Genomic DNA, 6,230 nt, shown 5'->3' with positions numbered 1-6,230 from the left:
AAACAGAGACTCATGGACATGGACAATGGACCAGGGGTTGGTTACCAGAGGGTAAGAGCTGGGGGAGGAGGAGAGAGTAGATGGGGTAAAGGGGGTCAAATATATGGTAGATGAAGGAAACTGGACTCTGGGTGATAATCACACATTACAATATATAGATATCAAATTATAATATACACCTATATAATTGTATTAACCAATGTTACCTCAATAAACTTAAATATATATATATGAAAAAAAGAATCGAGATTGTATTTTCAGACAATAAAAAGTTTCCTTTTCCTTGTTGAGTTTTGTTGAAGAGGTGATACACTGAGAGTTTTGTTTTCTCCATTGTTGAGCTCTATATAAGTAATTTTTTTGATTCCTGTTTGTTTGATGAACTCAGAGATGAACTTTTTAATTTTTTTTTATTTTATATTAGTTTCAGGTATACAGTACAATGGTTAGGCATTTATATAATCTATAAAGTGATCCCCCCGATTACTCTAGCACCTGTCTGGCACTACACACAGCCATTACAATAATACTGACTATATTACCTATGCTGTACTCTACATCTGTTTTTTATTGAATATATTTAACATATAACATTGTATAAATTTAAGGTGTACAATTGGCTATTTTGATACATTTATATATTGTAATATTATTGCTGTTGTAGCAATATTTGTCACATATAATTATAGTACAATATTGTTGTTTGTATTCATTATACTATACATTAGATCTCTATGGCTTATTTACTATTCATTGCAAGTTTATACCTTTAAGCATATATCATATCTCCCCATCCCCCATGCCCTGGTAACTGCCATTTTTCTTTTTTTTTCTTTTTTTGTTTTTTTTGGTTACCAGTTTGACTATTTTAGATTCCATATATAAGTGACATGCCATACTTGGTGTTTTTCTGACTTATCTCACTTAGCATAATGTGTTCATGGTCCATCCCTGTTGTTACAAATGGCAGGATTTCCTCCTTTCTCATGGCTGAATAATATTCCATTGTGTATACCACATCATTTTTTATCCATTCATCCGTTGATGGACATTTAGTTTGTTTCCAATCCATTTTTGTCTGATTCATTTTAATTTAAGAAACTCCTCCTTAAGAATTTTACTATCATTGCTTTACTGAAGATAAATAAACTCTGTACAATATATTAAAATGTAAACTAAACCTTTAAACTCAACTCATTCTGTATAAGAAAACCTAGTCATAATAGTCAGTTATAATATCAGATAAACAAATAACTGAATCACAAGCTTTTTAATCATTGACTTAATGTTAGTACTTTCTCAGAAGTTAATAAATATAGATAGTTATTAGTTAGACATTTAAAAGAAATATAACTTTATTTTGTAACTAAGCTAGTCAAGCAGGATATATTGATGACATAATCATGCCTTATCTTTCCTTCTAAACCATAAACAAATTAGGATTACGTATTGATTTACTCACTTTTTATCCTCCACATTTCATATCACTGAATCCCAAATTCAGAATGCCAACAGATGTAGGAACCAAAACCAGACTTTTTCTTCTTGACAATTTAAATCCTGGTTTAAAAGGCCCCGATGATTATGATTTCTCTAACTTACCTCACTTGTTCCTACTAGCCCACATGATCAGCTAAGTTGGTATAATAGAAAAAACAAAAAAATAGACTGGCTCTCAGCTGTTTTATCTCTATTTTAAAAAGTATCTTACTCATGCAGTGACCTCTCATGATTGTCTAGCCCTTTGTAGCTTTCATGTGCTTTAACGAAGACCCATGCACACATCATTTCCCTTAAAACCATTCTCATGAAAATATTCTGAATACATAAAAGCACTTTCTAGTTAGTTTCCATCTTTAGAGTCCAGCCAATTTCAATGTCAGTTATAGTAATCAAGATTTTTGGTTCAAATTATTAAAAATTGCACTATTTTCGGTTGGCCAGTTTTGCAATAAAGTTCATCATTTAGGTTTTTGACTGCTAAAGAATTTTATTTGGGACAACATGTACTTTTAACCATAAAGCATTTCCAACTTTTGAGAAAGATAATGAGAGAAGATGGAAAGAAAGAATGTTGATTTGTCTAATTTTCATCAATTATAAAGATTATATGAAAAAGAGCAATTAAGATTACCTAAGTTTCTGGAGAAAAAAACAAAACTGTTCAACCAACATGCTCAGCTTGGACCTCCAGAAAAATTATTGTCTTTGACCTGCAGCCCAGCTCTACCCCTGAATGTCTGATCCCTAAGAGAGTTAGTTGACATTTTATTTTGGAGCCTGTGAGCTTATTTAAGTATTTTGTATCCACATTCTGGTAAAACCCTTTACCACAACTTTCTCTATTGGTGTCTATCCCCAAAGTTTCTCCCCCAAGTTTTCTGGATTTTACCAGAAATGCCTACAAGTCATCGTTTACATAACATTGCCAATATGAATTTTATAAGAGAAACTGGTTCACTTCCACTGTTACTACTCTTCAAAAGACAACTGATTAGTTGCAAAATATTAGGAGTGGCTGCCATTATTACATGCCTAATCTGTCTAGGTACAGTATTAGGCATTCTATACATATTTCTCAGTGATAAAGAAAATTGTTTCTTTTAACATAAGTATGTAGACTTTGCTTCTGTAATAGGCTATCTGGTTAAGGTGGTGAGAAACCTTAAACATTTGAGATTAAGAAAAGTTAAGCACCTCATCTCTGTAATTCATTTTGTTTGCTTCTCCAACGATGGACCAGAGTATATATATTCCACAAATATAGAAGGGAAAGAAAGCCTTCCATGTGATCTTACCAGTGGCTTTAAGCCTTGGATTTACTCTTTATTCTAGCTAAGATGGTACCCCGTGGAAAGTTATACACTTAAATTAAAAGTTGTAAAACTGAAAATTGAGAAGAAGTTATTATTAAGTAAATCTCTACCCTGGGGAAAGAACAGATGGAGCCTCAGTGGATATATTCCTTCCTTACATAGTCCACTGAGTGACAGAGGGAATGCTGACACATCACCTGTGTACCTACCATAGAATCCCAAGGGGCATGTGACACCCAGTGGCATCACTTCCTTCCTGGAAATAATGTTGGTGTCATCAAGACAGCCTGGTCTGGCACTTTGGCATCCAGAGTACTGTCACAGACTTACTGGGTAACCTCAAGATGTTGGCCCCTTTCTCAGGTCCATGGCTTCTTCATATAAAACAAGAGGATTGGGCTAGGCTTCTCTTCAAACTAAACAATCCATGAATGGAACTCAGATAAATTGTTTTATTAAACACATCATCACTACTACCACCATATCTCTAAGCTGATCCCAATCAAAAAAGACACTGGCACATCACGAATTTATTAATACAGGCAGTTTCAAGAAAGCAAAAGGTGGCCCTGCATTCTACAACTGCATCCTGTATCCAAGGAGTGGCTCTGTAAACCAAACCACACCCCTTTTCCAGAAGTTGGGCAGTAACTGTGCCCAGGCCCTAGAGCACATCATCAAAGACCAGCCATCCTCATTTCCCTCAACATCTCTTACAATGTCTACCTTGTTCCTTGGATTGGAAAAAAAATGATATTTGCAGTTATTTGTCATCTAAATGCTGATAAAACTTTGGCATTATCATTATAATGTTTTCCCGTCTTGTTTTAGCACGTGAGTACGTTTGCCCAAATCCCAGTCCTGCCCAGCAAAGAGTATATCTTTATTATCTCCTATTTGTGAACTGTGAAAGCAGTGAGAGGGTGTCCATTATTTAAAAATTGTCTTCTCAACCCTGGAATAAGTTTCCTTTGTAAAGAATTAATGAAATGAACAGTAAATATAGTGAATGGAGCAATACCAGGTCACTGACTTTCAGGAATTTGTCCCTTTAACCTCTTGAAAACACAGATACACACATATCAGGTGAAGTGCCTAAGGTTTTTTAAGTAAAATCTTTGTTTAATCTGCAAATACCATAATTTATGAAACATTTATCTTTTACAGTGCTAATAGATAAAAGTCACTTAACAATAATTTTCTTTTTTCTAATAACAAGATGATATATATTCATTGTAGGAAATCTGGAAAATATGGAAAAGTACAAAGAGCAAAGCTACCATATTATCCCATCCACCAGAGAAAATTGCTATTAACATTCTAGTGTATTCTTTTTTTGTTATTCTAAATTTCCTTTAACACTTATTGATTCATTCATTTAACAACTGCTTATCACAGTTCTCAACCTTAGCTACACATTAGAATCACCTAGGGAATTTAAAAAATACTGATGCAGGGGTCCCACCATCATGGATTCTGATTCAATTGTATGAGGTAAGGCCTGGGCATCAAGCTTTTTTAAAGTTTCTCCACAGGTGATTCTAATGTGTAAACAAGATTGAAAACAACCAGTTGATCAGATTTCAATGATGTGCCAGACATCGCTTGGTATGGAAATGCAATTAAAAAGATGTAGAGTCCCTCAAGAACCTTACATCTTATGGAGGGACAGACATTTTCAGTAACCTAAAATAAATATTATAATAGAAGACTCTACAAAGAACTGTGGAAGCATAGAAAAAGGAACCCTTAAATCTGTCTTGAGGAGTCAGGGCAAACATCTCAGAATTAGGTAGCCAGACAAATAAGATGAGCATTCCAGTTGTAGAGGCGTAGGAGAGTATAGAATGCTTAGAAAACTCCAAGTGGTTCTACTGAGTGTGACAAGGGAAGTGTCTGGAGATAATATTCTCTATATATGCAAGAAACAAGTCCAAACGGACCTTGTAGGTATTGGGAATGATGGACAGTTTTGAGCAGAGGAAAGGCATGCATAAATACCTCCATGTCTAATTTACTTGCCTCTGGCATCAGTGTGGATTTAAAGGCCTAGGTGAGACTAGATGAAGCAAGTCTAGAACAGAGTCTATAACAAAACTCCAAGAGAGCAAGTATAACTGTTTCTGACTCCCAAAGTCTCCTGGAGGTTCATTATTAATCTTATCACAACAATTTGTATTTGAATACTATGCAATCATGTTAAAGTTTTGTTCTGTTTTGTAGAAAACAAGATTCTTATAAAAGCCTAGTATTTTCTTCCTAGGAATTATAACACTTCTTAAAGAAGTTTTATTAATCAGGATCCCAGCAGGAAATATAACTGACCCCCACATGATTCAAAATGAAGAGATTTTAACACAGAGTTAAGGGAAGAAGTTAGACATGCTGAGGTACCCAGAGACTAGCAACAGTGAAAAGCAATTACCACCTTTAGGGCTGAAGAGGCAAGGAACAGAGCCCAGTGAGAACTGGAATCAAGAAAGAGATGCTGCCAACAAATGTGGAAGGATGAAGCTACTGCCAGAACCATAGCCTGAAACAGGAATAAAGCAAAGAAGAAATACCCTGACCTTGTTCTCTTTCTTCTCCCTATCTTTGATCCGCTAAAGACTTCCATTGGCCAAACCCAACCTGAAGTCATCCAGCAAAGGAGCCCAAGGGATTAATTTCATTCACAGTGGTCAGACTCCTGGGGCCATAAAGTAGGTCAGAAAAAGACAGAGGATGGAGCTGAAGGACAATAGAGTATAACCAGCCTACAGATGAATACAATATCATAGCAAAAATATCTTAGACATACTATCCATCCTCATTTTCAATAGATACCTTTTTCCATGAGCCAGATTAGCAGGAACATACTAAAAACCAATCAAGATTTTTGTTGAGGAAAAAAGTAACAGTTGACAAATTGAGTACATTTTAATTAAAAGCTAAAATTAGAAAGCAGGTATAGCTCAAGCGTTAAAATATTCCGTATCTGCTCAAACCTTTATACATTTCCAATTATTTGTCTAATATTATAAAATCAAGAATTCATAAGAAATACAGCTAACTGAAGTATGATATGTGAGACACTAGGTATATAAAGTTAACCAAATAAGAGATGCTCTTGGAGTGCCCGTAATAACATTTTAAAAGGGACACACAAGTACTATGTACCAATGACTGAAGCCCGTCCCCTGCTCCATTGGGAATACCGGCCTCTTTTATGCAGTTTACAAGTAAGGGAGGGTTTGGTGGTTCACGAAGAAAGAGAATGCCTATGTAGATAACCAAGAAGATCAGCCCTGAAAATAAATTGGATACAATTTGCCACAGATATACCCTTGTTAGAACACTCAGTCTCTTCTTTCAGGAAGTTAACAGTTATCAAATAGCAGATCTTAAATTATAAATCTAATGGTCTTATTAGCC

Source organism: Pteropus vampyrus, unplaced genomic scaffold (assembly GCF_000151845.1).
Source record: "Pteropus vampyrus isolate Shadow unplaced genomic scaffold, Pvam_2.0 Scaffold714, whole genome shotgun sequence".
NCBI classification, from domain to species: Eukaryota; Metazoa; Chordata; class Mammalia; order Chiroptera; family Pteropodidae; genus Pteropus; species Pteropus vampyrus.
The sequence above is the reverse complement of the archived record's forward strand: the minus strand, read 5'-3'. Positions refer to the sequence as shown.